Source organism: Gymnogyps californianus, chromosome 16 (genome assembly GCF_018139145.2).
Source record: "Gymnogyps californianus isolate 813 chromosome 16, ASM1813914v2, whole genome shotgun sequence".
NCBI lineage: Eukaryota > Metazoa > Chordata > Aves > Accipitriformes > Cathartidae > Gymnogyps > Gymnogyps californianus.
Genome location: NC_059486.1, coordinates 8,858,962 through 8,877,651, shown reverse-complemented (window position 1 = coordinate 8,877,651; position 18,690 = coordinate 8,858,962). Strand labels below are relative to the sequence as shown.

At 43.7% G+C, this 18,690-nt stretch overlaps 1 long non-coding RNA gene across 1 annotated transcript; it reads right to left on the bottom strand.

Moving 5' to 3' along the window:
• Positions 1-1,145: 1,145 nt before the first annotated feature.
• Positions 1,146-17,727, bottom strand: LOC127023062 (uncharacterized). Its single transcript, XR_007767395.1, has 4 exons — positions 17,679-17,727; positions 10,899-11,003; positions 10,504-10,560; positions 1,146-1,522 (listed from the first exon to the last, which is right to left on the bottom strand). It is a non-coding gene; the product is annotated as an uncharacterized LOC127023062 (long non-coding RNA).
• Positions 17,728-18,690: the final 963 nt, after the last annotated feature.

The window sequence follows — 18,690 nt, the reverse complement described above, 5'->3', positions numbered from 1 at the left end:
TAAATATGCCAGAGCTGGTACTAAGTATTTCCACGGTAGAAGCATTCAGACTTACTAGATGGGGTTTCCCCTAATCATACAAGGAACAGAGGAATCAAAAAACCCTGCATCTTTCAGTTTAAAAAAATTAAAAAGGAAATAAACAAAAGACATTAGAAACATTCTTGACACTACAGCACCTGCCCAGGTTTCTAGCCTCTTAATAAGGGATTACTGAACACTAGAAATGGGAAGAGCTGGCCAGCGTATGGCACCACTGCCTTCTGCACCCCAGCTCCAAACCGCACCTCAGCCTTTGGACTTGCGAGCAGCTCTGCAAGGTCAAACCCTCTCGCTACCAGGACTTAGCGCCGTTGTGCTGACCCGAGGGAGCTGCCGTGGCTCCCGCCGGCGGAGCTGCCAGCGTGCCACCAGGGCCAGCAGCGCCCGTCCCCACGCGCCCCGCGGCAGCTCGCCGGGACGTCCGCTCAGCTGAAGCGGAGCGTGGGCCAGGGCTGCAGCTGGTGAGCGCTGGCTCCTTCCCACCGGCTCCACAAAGCAGTCGCTTCCTTCCAGCGCAGGGCGTCACGGCGAGCGGGGCAGCAGGGTCCTTATAGCACACGTTGGGCAGCCTGGGGGAAGTAAAAGAAGAAATGGCCTCCCAGGGCCCAGTGTGTTCACTTGTTCTAAAATCAGATGAGATTGTGCAGATTCAGACTGCACAATTCAGACTGCAGATTTTCCACAGACAAACGCCTGTGGAAAAAGACAGAAAACCTCAGCACGAGACCACTGACTACCTGTCAAGTTTCCATGCTGGTGATACCCAGTGGCCACCCACCACACAGCCACTCCCAGCCTAGGGTTCATACATGGGCAACCACCTTCAGGCATCTTCCCCTGCTCCCTACTCCCATGGGCTGGGAATATACACAACGTGATGTTTCTCTTACTGATAATCCTGTCTGCTTTCCCAGTTTGCTTGGGCTTCTCATATGTTGACAGAGGTTTGGTTTATCCTTCAACATGCTTAAACACAGCAGATGGGTACAACTAGCTCAGCTACCTGCTTGAAAGTCTGTATTATGGTTATACTATGAATGCTTACAGAAATTTCTTTGAAAATAAACATCAGTGTGACACTGCAGTTTTGGTTTCAAGGGCTTCTATTGTTTCCAGTATTGCCAGACATGAACAGTTCATATAATACAACAACAGAGTTCAAGGCATTACAAAGGAAAAGGGGGAATGCTGCATTCAACAAATGTGAATATGAAAGGAGGACAAAAAGGTTGGTTAAAAAAAAAAAGAGACAAATAGGCAAGAGCTGTGTATTCTAGGCATAATTTCAGGTAATAGTCTGCCCTGGTTACTAAACTGCGAGTTTTATGGGACAGGGAGAAACTTGTGTGTCCCCTGATTGTACAGCACCTAGCACAAACAGGGCTTTGGTCTCTTTGATCAGATGCATCAGCAGATCGCACAGCTGCAATTCAAATGTAGACTTGCAGGAGCCAGGTCATCCTCCTCCTTTTATGTGCACCTGAGCAAAACACAAAACAGACTTGAAATAAGTATTATTCTTCCTTTGTGTTTTCTGCCGAGCAGGCCACGGAGCCGATAGCTTCAGGGCTGCGAAAGCAGCATTACTTCCCCCAGCGCCGCCTCATTAGAAACATCTCCTGAAACACGCTCAGTGTCATATCCATTTAGTGTCAGGTGACAGGCATTTTCTTCCATAACATTCACTTTAACAGTGGTATTATTACTTTTACTTGAGTGCTTTGATTTAAGCCACAGGAGATGTCACAAATTAGTGTTTACAAAACTTAACACGAGGGGGCTGTCAGTACTTGCTTGAAGACAAGGATTTAGACAGTTGAGACCCCATTGCGGAGGTAGCAGACTAATTACAGGAGCCAAGGTACAGAAGGATTCCAGACCTAAGTGCCACCTCAAGCAGAAGTGAAATTAATGATGCTCAGGGTGCAGCTCAGAGGCACACTGGACTGAAACTCCTCTTTGGGGTTTTTGCTTTGGGTTTTGGTTTTTTTTTTTTTTTTTATACACAGTGCAAAAAGGAATTAAAAGAACAGAGTGAAAGAGTCCAGCTAAGCTTGGTAACTGCTCCATCTGCTTACAGCGACGTGCATCCTGACATTGCCTGTTAGATACACGAACACACTTAAACCATAAGTATCTCTCAGTCAACCTTACTCATAAAACAGTACTAGAGTTACATGTTGCAAGGGAACAGATTCCAAGAGGGCTTGAATAAATAAATTGCCTGGTGATTCAAGACGACACAAATTCTTCCATGATCCAAGAATTCACTGATATTACCTGTTAGTTGGGAGATTTTGTTTTCTAGCAGTTAGCTATCCAAGTGGAAGAAATCTATTTTGCATTTGGGAAAGTCTGAAAAATATATGTAATTGCTATGACTAATAAACAGCCAGGAGAAATGCAAGTTTTATAGAAGTATGATATTCAAAATCATTCAAAGTAGAAGTACAGAAGACATCAGTGTGCAGAGGAATGCAGAGTATCCCTTAGAAACATAGCTCTCCTAAGAGGCCCTTCAGCAAAGCAAGGTATTCCCGTGTTCATCATTAGTGAACAAAAACATGCCACTAAAACCACGCTAGCATTAATTCCCAGCAATGAGAAGTTTTATACAAGTGCAGACTTCTTTGTGAAATGAACACACTAAATCAGAGCCACCAATGCAGCGGAAGGTTCCATCAGAAATCTCCTCTCCAGCCTTTCATCATGATTCATTGCGCCATTCAGTGCAAATCACAAGCTACAAAATTGCATTATCAGTACAGCTCTTTTTAATCAATTCAAGGTACTGATATTTAAATATCTCCTGCACTAAAAAGCAATTGCTGTTTAGACCAAATTTTTTTTTTTAAGAAATCATTATAACATTCTCATAATTGCTTATCTCTTAGAGGAAGATAACGCAGACACAGCTGCTATTTCAAAGGACGTTTTGTACATGTAGCTCGAACAGTCACATCTGAAATACAGCAGAGATTCTCTCTAATTCAGGAACCTATTTATTGCTGACTGCGTTGTGTGACAGCGCCGTGGCCTTAGTTACACTCACAGCAGAGGTATTTATACACTGTGATTTGCCTAAGGACTTCTTCCTCTGCTGGGCCCCCGTTCAGCAAAACATTGCAATAGATGCTTGAGATCACGCTCAAATGATTTACTGAAGAGGGCTGAGCATCTCTATGCTGGCTTTGAGGAGCTGTTTTCCTCTAGATGTTCCTCCCCTTACTTCTCCCAGCCAGGCACGGAGAGCACCTCGTACCTGCCCCACCAGCCACCTCTGCTCAGCGTGGGTGGGTTCAAACCTCGGCATCGCCCCCACGCTCGCCCTTCGAGCCGCAGGCCCGCCTCTCTAATAGAAAACCTCAGGAAAATCTCTGTGTGGTAGATAAGGTCACATAATGCTGCTGGGGTCAACAGCAATCTCTGTCTATCTGGATTTTAAAGAGGAAATATGACCTTGCCTTGAAATTTAATATCTCCCTTGTCTGCAGGTAAGTCAGCGCTTCCTTCTGCCTGTAAAAGGGGATGTTGCTTCCCCACCCGCCAGAGCCGCACCAGCAAGGCTAATTCTCTGGTCATGCTTAAATACGGGTGGCCAGGACAGCACCCACAGATAAATACACTAAGTCTTATCAGTGGGATATTGACTCCCACAGGGTTCCCTGAGAGCACCTCTCCCATATTTGCATCCCCTTTTTTTGCTGGGTGCCTGGCCCTGTCCTGCCTTTCAGCCCAGCAGGGAGGGGATGCTCTTCCAAGAGGCTGCACCCCTACATGCAGCGGCATCCCCAGAGAGGGTCCCCAGAGCATCTTCCCTCTCCCACCTCCCCAGGGAGCAGGCTAATTCCATATCAGCGCCCTTTGATGGGGCATCCACTCTAGCGAGTACATTCAGAGGCTTTGTGAGATTGCAATTCATATTTCCATCAGTGATTAGAGACCCCAGGAGCCTTCCAGAAGCCAAGACTACCCATCACTTTGCAAGTAATTAATTGCCCTTAGTCTGATGTGACCTGAGATACAGACCTCCAGCTCCATAGTACACACTTCTCAAGGCATGGACCTTGCCCGTGTGACCAAACCCTTCCTCCCATCCTTTCCTGCAAGCAGGAACAGAGCTAAACACAATGCCCAAGCACCAGGTTTGGGAACTCCTAAGACATGACGGACCATCAAGATCATCCATCTTCCATGTAGTACAGGCCATAGGGCTTCCAAAAATTAATGCCGGTGGAAAACTAGAGTCATCTCTTAGGAAAACATACCTCTTGACATTACTATTGCTAGTACTGGAGAATCCACTGGTGCTTGTGTTGTTCCAATGGTTAATTATCTTCACTTTTAAAAATGTACACCCTTTTTCCCCTGACAGAAAGCTATGCCAACAAATTAGTCAAGCTAATCAGTGCCCTGACTCACTACCTAACATCTAAGAACAGGAGAAAAAGAGATGAGATAAAATACATGGGTAATACAGGTTCTACAAAGCTACAGATAAAAAATACCCTGAAAACTAGGCTAAATTACCAAGAAGATAAAGCACATTAGAAAACAGGAGGGTATGAATCAATAATTTACATTTCAGAACAGTTACTCAGACATTTACAAGAGCTTTCCAATGCCTGTCTCCCTCATCCCTCTCCAAAACTTGACCCTGACAATGATCCCCAGCAATTTCCTCAAAACTGAATTCTTACAACCGCTTGAAATTTTGCTATACAGGAACGTGGCAAGTGAATGGAAAGAGAGAAAATATTGGGGGGAGGAGGGGATCCAGAATCTCACCTGATTGCAATTGTTGCCACCAACACAGTATAGTGATTTCCCACCACTTATAATTTAAATAAACTCCTAATGAAGTTCTACTGCTAAACATGGTAGTTAATAACACAAAGGCTCCCTGACACTGTTAACACAGCTGGACTGCCAGCTCAGAAATGTCAGCTTTCTTCCCTCCATTGTGAAAGCTCTACTGTTAATTTTGACATCTGGTTTTTAGTGAGATGCATTTCTTGCAGAGCAAATGCACACTGACAAATCTGGGGCCCTCTGTGTATTTTGGTAGATTGCAATCCATTATGAGTATATATCTTCCTATAATGAAATGTTAGCTTTGCAGTTGTAATGCAAGCTGTCCAAGTATCTGGTGGGAATATTTAATAACAATAATATTTTGCTGAGGATAACACAGCTACCTCATTTAGGTATTCCTAATACACTCTCCTGGATGAGTTTTTCCCCCGATATATTAACAGTTTAATAGTACACAGATGAAAGCAACTAGGTGATATTGAGATAAAAAACTGCCCTGGCAGCTTAGAGCCTCTCTGCAGAGGAAGCAGAACATTGGCATGTCTGCAGCAGTTCCCACTGGATCTTGCTGACAGCAAACATCATGGATTAAGACAGTCCTAAGAGGATGCACAGCTCAATTACTGCACACTGCTCGCCCCTGAGCGTGGTTTGAGGACCTGGCCACACTTCCCAAGGATCTGGGGGCTGTGATGGGTGCATTGAGCATGTCCTTCCCCCAGGGAAGTAAGCAAGGCTGGTGAAAAGCGTTCCCTGCACCTGCTTTCCAGCACTGCAAAGAAAAACAGTCCTCACTCTTTTAGATGATAAACTATTTTTTTTTAATCCATTTAGCCCAAAAGATTCTGAACTCAAAATTAGCAGATCCCGAGGCAAAGGTTCACATCTGTCCCAGAGGGGACTGACTAAGCATGTGGGACATGCTTGAGACAGGGATGCCACAGAACCACTGCATGCCCAACGCAGCACTGGCAAGCCTGGGTGCTCGCTGTGTCTCAGGACTGTGCCTTCAAACACTGCTTCTGAGCAATTCTGCGCCAGCAGCTGAAGCACTGCTTGCAGTCAAGGCAGGCAAAATACTCTGGGCTGCATTTAGGCCTGACCTAAACAGATCCCCTTGCATCAGTTGGCTCAGTTTGCCTTGGTCCTGGATATGTATCCCAGTAAATAATCTCCTGTCAACAGGACAATCTTCCAAAGGACTTAGTGGCAGTCTGGTGGCACACTCACTCCCTCCCATTTCAGTGGGGCTGGCTGCATTCTGCTGACCTAGATGAATATCTGGTGACAGGAATGATCAGCAATGCTTTGTCTTACAAGATCACATTGCTAAAGCACAAGTCTCCAACAAACAGCAAGTCAGCACAGAGCTGCCCTCCCCAGCTGGAAACGCTGCTCCGCTCCTTGCCCAAAGGCAGCCCGCAAAGGCAGTGCTTCCAGGCAGCGCTTCCAGGCAGCGGGTGCCGAAAGTCCCGAGCGAGCATCTGACCTCCGCTTGCAGCCAGCACGCGTGCAGGAGTTAGTCAAGTGCATGAGGTTGCAGTGGTGCACTTCAGACTCAGAGGAGAGATGATAAAAAACAGAATCGAGATCTGTATAGTGCACAGATCCAGATACTTAAAATACCACGCTCAGGCAATGCTGGTCTCAGATGCGCACACACACCAGCCCGGGGCCAGGGAGAGGAGAGCGGACCAGGAGAGCACCCCGGAAAGTCCAGCTGACTCAGCTGTTCAACAAAGTTAGTCAGAAGCTTTCTGAGCACAAGCACGTTTGCAAAGCAAAAAGCAAGTACCAGCATGGCAGATCCAGTTCTCAGTGGCAGGCTGGAAACCTGGCTGCCCCCTCTATTTAGCATCACATTCTTCTGCTGTATTGCAGAGTTATTTAACTTAGCCCAAAACTTCAGGAATATCTGAGTCTACCTGATATCAAGGATTCTGTCAGAAAAAAATAAAAAGGAGACAGCAGTTGAGTAACTCATGGCAAGTTACAACAACAAAAAAAAAATCCAGTGAGGCCTAGACACCAGATAAACAGACCAAAGAGATATTTAGACACAAGCATAATTTGTAATCCCATTCGTTTCACAAGTGCTCTCTATTTTAAATTATATAAAATAAAAATAAATTATAGCATCTAGAAAGAGAACCTCAAGAAGTCATTAAAACTTTTGATGCTGTTTGTAATCAAGAGAAACACACATACGTAGCAGGGAGAAGGCAACTCAGCAACACGGGTGCTACAATTACCTGGGATTTATGAGCAGGCTTGGTGTGGGGTAGAGGGGAGTTTCCCCCAAAGCTCTGTATGCAGACCATATACAGCAGCCATGCAGAGTTTTACATGACAGGCTCAATGCAAATAAAATCACATGTTCTCATTTCTTCGAAATTGCTCATCATGTTTTGCTCTAGCACATAAAATTTGGAGTGCTACCCTACACATATCAAGACTCCAGATACTTAAATCTAGAAAGAATTAGGACCTAGGCTTTTTTATCTCAAATCAGTACTCATCCAGCTACTGGAACAGTCCTGATCCTAGTTAAAAAGCAGTTTGCACCATCTGTTATTACTGTCAAATTTATTGTTATACCATTTGGTTGTATTGTATTTTAAAGGGCTGCTTCATAGGAGAGATGCAAAGCTTACAGTGGAAAGACTTAACTGACATTAGGGATCTGGATCAGGCCCCTAGTGAGCGGAAGAGAATTAATATCAATTCTTAACTTTCCTATTTGAGCATGACATGCCCCCAGGCTTGCTGCTTGTCTTAGCAGAATCACTGTCTCCTGTTTAGGCACGACAATATTTGTCAAGTGTAATGCTCATTAGTCTGCTGTGTGGTCAGGCTAGCAGCGTATAAACACTCTGAAAGATCAGGTAGGGACTAAAGGTCTGCTCTTTGTGGTCAATTATAGCCATCAACATTAATGATGCCACCATGAAGAGCTATGCAGGGAGAAGAGAGAGAAGTGCTTTCCAAGGTTAGTCTTGACAATGTACCTTGGCTACAAGGAGCTGGCAATGAAAAATGTAGTGTGCACCTCCAGCCTCCATCTAACCCTCTCAGTGATTTATTTCAAGAATAGTCTAGTGGCTTTTTTTTTTAAATACCTGAATAAAAGACAAGCTTTCTAACCTGAAGTGCATTCTCTTGTATTCTTCAGAATTCACATTGTTGATGATACTTAAACCTGATGTTTAATCAAAGAGAGAAAAAGCAGCACAGGGGCTGAGGAAAGTTTCCCATCTCTGCCTTCGTTTTTGACTCTACATTTTCCCCCAAATCCTAGGATTTCCCAGCAAAGCTGAGATTTTGACTCTATTTGCTTGGAGAGAGTTCTTGTCCCAGTTCTTATGTGAACTGGGGAAAAACAATAAGGTTTATTTTTCCCCTTGAAAAATTACCTGTCTTTTTTTTCTTTTTAATTATTATTAAAATGGGGCTATAGGTTTGCAGATATCTTTTAAAAAGAGAAGGATAAAAAAATTCATTTTAATTCTTTCAAAAGCAGAAAGACTTGGCAATATTTAAAAATATTCACCAAAGCAAAAAAAAAAAATCACTATTGCAAAACTAACGATATGGATAATCATCCTCAACTGGCAACATCTCACTTACTACCAAAGGAGAAGGACCACTTGTCAGCCCTCTGCTGCCAACCCATTGCAGGGTAGAGCTTCAGTGAAAGCATCATCAATGAAAGCAGAAATAGCATGAGCCTTTGAAATCCTTATATAGTTCCCCAAGCCTGCTGGAGCACTATAAATACAAACGAGTGTGAGACAGCAATAGCATGTCCTGAAACCCCAGTGAAATTTGGCATATGCATAACTGTCTCGAAATCTATCCATAGAGAACTAGGTAAGCATGGATATTCCCCAATTAAAAAACTAAACCCAAAAATGCATGGTCCAGCCCTTCCCTAAACAGGAAATTACTTAAGCACATGCTCAATTTTAAGCAGGACTTAAAAACCATGTGTTTAAGTTTAGGACAGGTTTAATGCTTTGCTGAAGGAGGAGTGCTTTGATCAGAGTCATCATTTTTTTAACCTATGACCATTGATTTCACTTTAATTGGCATCCATCATCTTCGCCAATGCAGTGTAATAGAGCGCTAATATTGGGGTCCTGGCCATATTCCATTCATTTAATTGCATTTGTTGGCCTAAACAGAACCCTACATGTAAGGTTATTTATGTACTTGTCCATGGAGCAGACTGCACAGCAAACAGTAGCATTCAATATTTGATGCGTTCTCTAAAAAAGAAAACCACATTTTCTGTAAGTGAGGTGTAGCTCAGTCAGTAATTCAAACTCTCAGCATCCATGAAATCCTGCAATCCATTTATGCCTGCTTTGTAGAACTGACATTTGCTTGGTGGTCTAAAGCCTTTTATTTTTCTCTTTTCCTTTCCAGCATGTGCTCTTGTACTTACCAGGGCACTTACAGTATTATTTAAGTTGCTGCCTGCGATATTTTCAAGCTACTAGAAGACAGTTTCTTAGACATTTTCATAATGTTTTGAAATGCTGATGAGGATTTAGCATTAGAATTAATGGCAGCCAGCCGTGGTCTTTCAGATGTGAAAGACTGTGCACTATTTTCTGGGAAAAAAAGGGGGGCAGGGGGGAGAAGAATGGAGATATAAATAGCCAGTCTTGCTTTTCTCCAGGCAGGATCCTTTTAATCATGTAAAATAGATTTTAAAGATTAAAGACTCTAGGCTCTGTTCTGCCTTTGCTCATGTCTCGTATCACCAATTTTTTGTATGTAATTTGAATGAAAAAGGACACACATGGTGTTTTCATTTGCATTACCCCAAACTGGAATTTCCCCTTGAAGAACATAGCCCCTACCTCCTCTGCAGTGAGGAGAAAACCACCACACCTGGGTGGAACAACACAAAACAGGAGAAAAACTAATTCCAAATCATTACCCTACTTCTTTGACCTGGAACCTCATTTTTCTGAGATTCAATTTAGAGCTATGTCTTATAAGCTGAAAAGGAGACAGAAGAATTACTGGTCCAGCAGCTATATCTGTATATGTATGAGCTGCAGTCCCAGATTTCATCCAGACGTCATCATACTCTACGTGGAAAAACCTGCACTAATTGAAAGAGGAGCATCACCACTGGAAAAACTGGCTGCACCGGGGGAGAGAGATCTCTCTGTCCCGGTCAGAAAGTTCAGTGATACCAGGGGTATTCTGCAAGAACTGCCAAAGGTGGAGGGCAGAGAGGAAAGGCCCAGCTCCACAGACAAAAGGTGAATCAAAGTTCTCCTGCGGGAACAACATGGCCTGACAAAAAGCCAGAGGAGATGCTGGGAGGATGGAGTAGGCCAAAGAACTAAAAGTCTGGGGCAGAATAGACTGCCCATGCCCATCAATAGTCCTTTGACAGAGCTGGAACCAAGAGGCTTCCTTCTGCCACTGGCATGATAAACCCTGTTTTGCCACATCACTCCCTCTCACCAAGGCACACAACACGACAGGAGTTCCATCTCAGCACAGGTCAGTCTTCATTCTTAAATTTACTTTTCTAATGCAGGTTGCAATCAGTTCCTCTCACACATTGACTAGGCGCCCTTTCTCCACCTTACGCTCCTCAGACTTGCAGCCATAGTTTCCCACCTGGTTTCCAGTCATGACTCTCTCCTGGAGCAGAAGTCCCTCATCCCCTCCAAGATTCTGAGGACAACAAAAATCAATGTTGGAATGTATTGATTTTATTATTTGTACTTAGTTGTACTTCTCAAATGAAGTACAGGACATCTGGATAATTCTTGATTACATTTATAAATACCCAGAGCATCCTAACTTTGTTCCATATGCTAAAATATCAATGGCCTCATCAGCAAAGAGCATGGAGCTTTCCTTAAGGGACCACCAAAGTCATCAGCTGTGAACAAGTATTCTTTCCACTAGATGTTCTTTCATATTCATAAGCCAAAGAGTAGGAAGGAAACAAAAGACACTGTTCATCAGATACAAACCAATAAGTCTTTCTAATGACATTTGGAATTCACCTGGAAATCCTGGCCAAACCTGAGACAGTTCTGGTGGGCTTCATCTCCATGGGTTTGAAGAGTAGAGTCCTGTATCCCACACAATTACTCTGCTATGCACATGGCCTATGGAAAGAGAGAGATACGTAAGAGAAGAAAAGCAGCATTTGAATGTAAGAAGCTGTCGTCATTCTAAGCAGCACCTTCTTGTTGGGACAGTATGGTTAAAGTGAAAATAAATGCTTGCAACTCTATTACAAGAAAATAAAACATGTCTGTAATTGCAACGAAAGACTTTGTCTTGACAGCCCTGGAAACGAAAGTTCACAAAGCACACATAGTGTGGGAAGTGTCAGCATAAACCTCCCACACATGCCTCCACCAGTGTAACCGGGGGATAAGGGCAGTGTGTTCCCAGTCTCTCGGCCTGCTTCTGCCGCTCCACTGAAAATGGCCACCAGTGTTTTCAATTAATTCCAGGTGGTTTTGTACCACAGGCACTGATCCACTTGGAGCTGAACCAAAACCACTCCCCTCACTGCACAGATAGCACACATACTCCGCTCACTCCCAGCCTGCAGATCTGTTTCAAGGTCCTGACCCTAGTTTTTAAAGCCCTTAATAGGCAAGGGCCTAATGAACCTTGGAGACAGCTTCTTATTCCACAATCCAAAGCAACAGCTGTGATTGCTCTGGGTGAGCAGGGCTGAGCAAGCTCAGGGTGAAACCCTCCTCACTTTCTGCATCCAAGCCTCCTGCCACCAAAGTCTCAGCCCTGTCTTTTAACAAGATTAACATCCTCAGACCCTCATTTGCAGTCCTGCCACAGCCTTCTTCACTATTGCTGCTGCAGTATTCATTAAAAATTAGCACAAGATAAAGAAAAGCTGCATTTTAGAAAAAGACATTTCTTCAGGTCTTTGCAGAAACGAGTCACGGTGAGACCGTGTCCCCACGAGCAAAGGGAGAGGGACACTTTTTCTGAAGTTATAGAAAAGTAGGGTTGGGAGAGAACTTGCGAGGTCAATACCTCACCCCTGATGGGCTATAGCAAGGGGAGCTCATGTACCGGAGCCCTGACAGAGCAGCTCTGCAGTTAGAACCGGTCTACTTCATGTCTGGAGCAGCACAGCCAGGGGCCTCACAACACGACCTTTCCTAGCAAGTTTTGGGTGAGGCCATGGCAGATGAAAGCAAAGGCAGCACTGTTTGCGGGGAATCTTTACACTTGGTTAGGAGCAACACAACATGCAGCTGAAAGAAGAAATTCCCCATTACTGATGCTCCCTGGTTTGCTTATCAGCCTCTTCTCACTCTTCCACATGCAGTCTGTGCTTTTTCCGCTATACAACTATGAATAGAAATGCAGAATTAGCCTGCACCTCAACGCTGGTTTGAAAGCTTGTCTGTATCTCCATCCCCCTTGCCACACTCTATTTCATACTTTAATATCAACTTTAAAATAGATTAGAGGCTGATGAGCTGAAACAAATCCAGCTCATTACTCCTACAGCACTAGCACCGCTCTCCCCATAGCCTTCCTTCTCCTTCATATCCATCCTCCCTTTGCCTCTGTCTTCACCACCTGCACCGTCCCTTCAGCATCAGCGCAAAGCACTTGCTCAGCCAGTGTGCTGAGCCACAGCAGGGTGCTTCAGCAGGCACCTACACCTTCCAGTAACCCACCAAGGACAGCGTATGCTGAAGCCCTTGTCTTGCCAAGCAACTCATCCCACTGTTCCTAACCTTTGAACTTCAGCTGGTCACATCGAGTCCTTTTAGACAGCACGTTCATCTGCTTTCGTATCCTGCTCTGTTTTGTAAGTGCAGGTTCCTTCAAAAGAAAAAGCAGTAATTACTGCAGCCACACCTATTCTAGAAATGCCTGTGCAATGATCTGTAGTTCATGCTCACAAAGAAAACAAAAGCTGTAGAGAAATAAGCATCCATTCACTTTGAACTTTGGTATCTGGTCCTTTTCTGCAGCAGGGACCTGATTCTTTGAAGCACTGAGCTGCCATAGCCCCTGAGGGACTTGAATTTCTTCTCACACATGCAAATATAAATCAGAAGTCGCTCTGTTGAAGCCAAGTGAATTATGCAGGTGTAACCTCAATGTGACAGAGGGCTCATGGATGTCAACAGAGACTGGAACAGGTGCCCTTTCATTTTTCACATGGTGATTTTTCATTTTCAGCCACTTGGTTTTGCACAGCTACAATAGCACATGTACAGCTGTGATGCAATCGGACAGGATGGCTGATATTTAGGAGAAATCACACACTTAGATCAATGCACACTGCAGGTATTCAGCTGGAACCAAACGTGTTGGAAGCAATGTAAACCCCAGGGGGCTTGTTCGCTAATCAATAAACACAAGGAATGTATGCCACTGAGTTATTGCTGCAGTGTTAATTGTAGCTATATAGGAATTTTTTTTTTTTGCATTGCTAAAGAAACAGACATCTTCAAGAACTATGGCTTTTACAAAACAGACACAATATGAAAAATACATTTCTATTCACTTCTCTGATGTTTTCAACTTTAGGAAAACAGATAACCTCATAAGAAGCTCTCAGTGCTGCCTCATGAAGGAGAAAGGGAAGTTCGTAGTGCTTCCAATCCCCTGGTTTACCACAAGTGACATTTAAGCAGTCACCTGGGGAAAAATCCCAATGGGAGCACTGACAAAGCTTACCATTTGAAAAAGGTCAGGCCTTCTATTCTTGCTCTGAATAGATGGAGCTGACCTTAAAAACCTCCCAGTCTCAGTCCCCCTCCTCATAAGCATATGATGGAGCAGCCAGCTAGAGCAATTCTACCCAGGACGAGATGCAGGGCACCATTGCTCTGCAGAATTTTCTTGTTCCTTGTTTTCCTCTTGACGAATTACAGATAAATCAACTCATCTGCGAGCAGGTACTCAGGAGTATCAGCAGCATAGGCACCAGCATAGGAGCACCAGGTAGGGCACGGGCTGCAGTGGGGAGAGTTGCCTCTCTCCAAGGTGACTGTCTTGAAAACAGATGGCAAAAATGCAATAGCATTCAAAACCCTGGTGGACAGGGCATTCTGTGTAAGCGTGACAGAAAAAGGGGGATTCACAAAGACTAGCTGTAACCAAGGCAATTCAGAGCAGGAATTGCCATTTAGCAGCTCTGATTCAGCCTCTGGACGAGCCTATTAGACACAGACACTACAAAAACTAGTCTTATTCAGCTGAAGTTAGCTTTGTGAGACCTCTCTCATTTCATTGATTGAAGACCCCTCCTCACTCATCATTTATGTAGAGAAACAAAGGGCAGGCAGATAGAGAAATAATATTTCCACCCTGCAGACGGAAACTAAACCTCTGGTATCACCTTGAGCACAAGGTCAGGCAAGGATCTCATAGCAGAAGTCACACCCAGACTCATGAGGTTTTAGCTCAGGACCTTAATTGTGAGTTCATCCTTCTTCCCGACGTGATCATCTTAGTCTGAACCTGCAAGTATTCAGCGCTACACATGCTAACTCCTCAATTTGACTGAGAATTGTCATCCTAGCACCAGGCTGTCAAACTAGCACCACACCAGGTAGCTGGATGCAAATATAGCTCCCTCCCCCTCATCAGTACAACTATCAGAGGCTGATCCTCCACACAGGCTTCAGAAGAGTAGACTTCTGACTGAGTCATCCCATGGGATGAAACAGGACAGCCCACAGCGGTAATCCCAAATGCTGCAGTATGCTAGAAAACCAGTCCCTAACTGCTGCAGTCATGAAAATACAATAAACATGCCCTATGATTCCATTTTTAGTCGCTTTTCAATGCAGCACTGCAGTTTGTCAGTCTTTCTTGTCCCAGCTGGAATAGATGAATTGCTGATGCTTTTTAGGACCATTGGCAGATGAGCACAATAGAAACATCGCTCAGATATTGATGACTAATGCACACAGAACGTTTCCAAAAACTGTGTTGCCATCGCAGCTAAACAAAGTGTACTAAATTAACATTCACATGGAAGGAGAGGAGCTCATTTCCACATATTCAGCATTTAAATGAACCTATGGCACCACTGCGAAACTCAGCTGAAACCAAAAACTGGCCATGGTTCTCTTGCAAGTTTCATAGACCTCCATAACCCTAACTCAGGTTTCAGGTTGGCAGCAAAGCATGGAATATCTCACAGGGTTTGGGATTTCATTATAGAAATTTCTAGCAGCTACTAGGAGAGCTTCTCTTGGGTCACAGACCTACAGACCTCTAGATATCATCCTCACTTTATTTTTTATTTATTATTTTTTTTTTTTTTTTTTTTTTATTGTTGCCTTGCTATAAAAGTGACATGTATTACTTGTAAGGCACAGTCTAGCAGATTTCAAAGCTCACAGAAGTCTTTTACCAGCTCAAATGGATTAGATCAGCTTCTCCATGGGAAAACTCCTCGACAGTTTTCCCTTCAAGACTGGAAGTAATCTGCTTGAGTATGGCACAAGCGAGGGCTAACCTGCAGACCTAGAAAATCCTTGCAATGGCTGAAAATGCCACTGCCACAAGAATTGAAAGCACAGAAAAAAAGAACCCAATTTAGATTGAAAAAAACAAAAACAAAACAACAACAACCAACACATCTAACAGCAAAACAATGGAGCTAACGGCCTGACTAATAAAGCAAAAGGAAGAGCCCTCTGTCTGGAGCAGGATTAAGTGGATGACTCATGAAGGAGTTCTGTTGCTGTCATCTCTGACTAAACCTTATACTGAAGTCCAGACACAAAATGATCTGACTCAATGGAGAGTTAGAGCAGTCGGAAGGAGCCAGCACTCCCAACTCCAGTTCCCAGCTCTCAGTTCCCAGTCGTTTAAGCACTCCTACAAGTGATCCATCCACTTGAAAAATTATAAGCAAAAAAAGATTTTTCCTGCCCTGTGTGCTCTTAAACTTCCTATCATGACAATAACAGAACTTATAAATGTAAAAGCAGAACATAGACCATTTCAAGTCTCTGAGATACAGCGCTGCTAGTTTTGTGGCTGAAGTGTCTAAACATCTGCTGCTTCTCAGACACTTTGTGAGGATTGATGTTTTAAGGCACTTAGAAATTGTCTTGAATATTTTTTTCTAAACCCCTATTCAGGTTATAGTTTGTTCTTCAGATACAAATAGGCAAACAGAGCAGATCTCAGTATTTCTGGCTGTGTATTTAATGGTATTAAACATCACCCTTAGAGCACCTTTTTGTAAGGATTTTGATCATCTTTACTCACGTAAAACTTTTATTGACTCGCAGTGTGCTTTTTGCAATGCCATCAAACAATTAAGAACCCTAGATACTGACTCATACTTCATAGATAAATACCTATCATTCTTCTTCAAACAGGAATACCACCTCCGTGCTCCTGGTTATCGCAACTGCCGAAATCCAAACAGGGTGGATATATTTTAACCACCTAGCCTGACACACACTGTTTGAAAGCTCCCTTCCAACAGACTGAACCCATATTCATGAAATTAGCGGGGGGGGGGGAGAGGAGAACAGGAAATGTTCTTGAAAATAGGAGAATAATAGAATGTTTTTATACATCTCATGGATTTCTGTTTCATTAGATTAGGGAGCAGTGCCTTTAATGTAACTAACATGTGGCAACCACAGGGTAACCACAGTGAGTAAATCTGTCCTGCAGGAGGAAGCTAAAATGCAGCAGGGTTTGCTTCAACTGCTAGGAAAGAATCAAAAAACCTTTTTAGTACTGGTTGCAACTGGGGGTGGAGGGGAGGAGAACTGAGAATACACTAATAGTGACAGCTGAAAACAGAAATATCTCAGCATTTGTGGGTGGGGGAATCACACAGGTCCCAGCATCCTGTCAATGCTCCTGCTCCAGATTTGTTCTTGTTGAAAAAAAAGCAAAGCAATAGATCTGAAAGGGAAAGGCTTGAGGTGGTCTTAAACAAGATAAATATATTTAATAACAGCAGTTAATCATGACATGTTCAGAGATGCACACATTTATGTGCAAAAACCATGCCAGCTAGAGGAATTGGAGTAAGGCTGCGTGGCTCAAATTACCCTATTGTTGGGAGATCACAGTTGGTTTCACTGCTCTCCTTCAATATTCCCATCAGGACTGCAGCTCCCTTGCTTTGTTCCCCAGACAGCCCAGCATTTAACAGATGTCCAAAGTAAATCATGATCATTTTGTAGGTTTTGGGAATAGAAGCTAGATGGAAAAATCACAGTCTAATAAAACAATCAAAAAAGTACCAGCACATTACGGGCCATTTCAAAATAAATTAGGGTATCTTTTAAATCTCTAAACAACAGTTTGTATTTTAAATCAAAAGACCGTATGTCATTGATTTTCCCCTAAGTAATCTAAGTGACAGGGCTCTCTGAGGTGCAGTAATAGGATGTAAGTGAAGAAGTGGGTATTATTTTACCCGTGCTGTGATAATCTGAATGCATCACTGCCCAGCATCATAAACAGTGAAGTGAGAAGTATGAACAGCACTTTCAAAACCCCCATGCATTTGGGGATTGTAGGAGGGGGCGGGGGACTGGGTCTCCAGTGAGAGGGAACGTAAACATTTAAAACTAAAGCAGAAACAACATAATATTGTTTACAATCTAAAGAAAAGGCAAACTATAAAAGCTTGCTTTGCACCTCTCCAAGAAGGAAAAAAGAAAGGCAGCAGTAACGTCAAGAAATAACATTGCAAGCAGAGAGTGCAGTTCTTAATAATCAGCAGTATTTTAAAAATCTTCCTCAAGTTTTGCACTGAGACACTATGATTAAGGAAAGAAATCAAGGCTTACCAGTTACCGTCTGTCTGGAGCAGGGAGGGAGCCGATACTATAGGATCTCTTCCACGGAGTATCTTCTGCAGAAGTATCAGGAAGAAAAAAAAAGTAAAAAAGCCATTACAGACAACAACAGCAACCTTGTAGGTCACACACCGTTTTCCTTCTCTTTTCCAGCCAGCCAGAAGGGTTTCCTCCTCCTCCCCGGGGAGCAAGCCCTGGGCACAGCCCCCTTCCCGCAGCCAGCCGCCTCGGAGAACGGCCACCCCCCGGGATGGAGCCCGGCCACCTCTGCCCAGCATCCCACCACCCGCATGGGGAGAGGGCTGCTCGAGGTTCATTTAAATTATATCAGGAAGGGGAAACCAAGCCTTCAAACTGCCGCTCGCACACAGACTGGGGTGAACAATGCAACCAGCTGAGAGCAGGATTATTTAAAGGAAGATTCAGCTCAGTTCTGCATTGTGCCTGAACTAATATGGACAAATAAATTACTTTTAAAGCATGAAGACAGAGAAAAGGATCATTATATGTAATTATTTTTAAGAACTGTTTTAACATCCTTTTCAATGTGAACTGTGCAAGTTAATGCTACATAAACTGAGGAACCCACAGAGGTTTCTCTTTCTGGAAAAGGATTCTCACACAGAGATTTGTTTCCCAGGAGACAGCTGTATCTGCTTACCTACCTGCGTCCTCCACAGCCCACCGAAAACTGTGCAGACACTGCCCAAACAGGGCACACAGCTCCCTCCTCCTCCTCTTGGTTTGCAAAAATATTCTGTGTGTTGGCCCACAGACAACTGGGATCAAGGAGCAGAAGAGTCACGGAACACGCCATACAGGGAAGATACGTCTGTTCCTCTGCACCGAATCTGGAAAACAAAAAGGTGGCAACTGATAATTACATACAACAGTTTTTTCATTTTAAGTTATGACCACCATGACAACTGGAAGCGCTTTCACAAAACCTGCACCAACAGCATGCTGCCCTATGCAAAACTCCTGCTTTTCTCCAGAATACCCC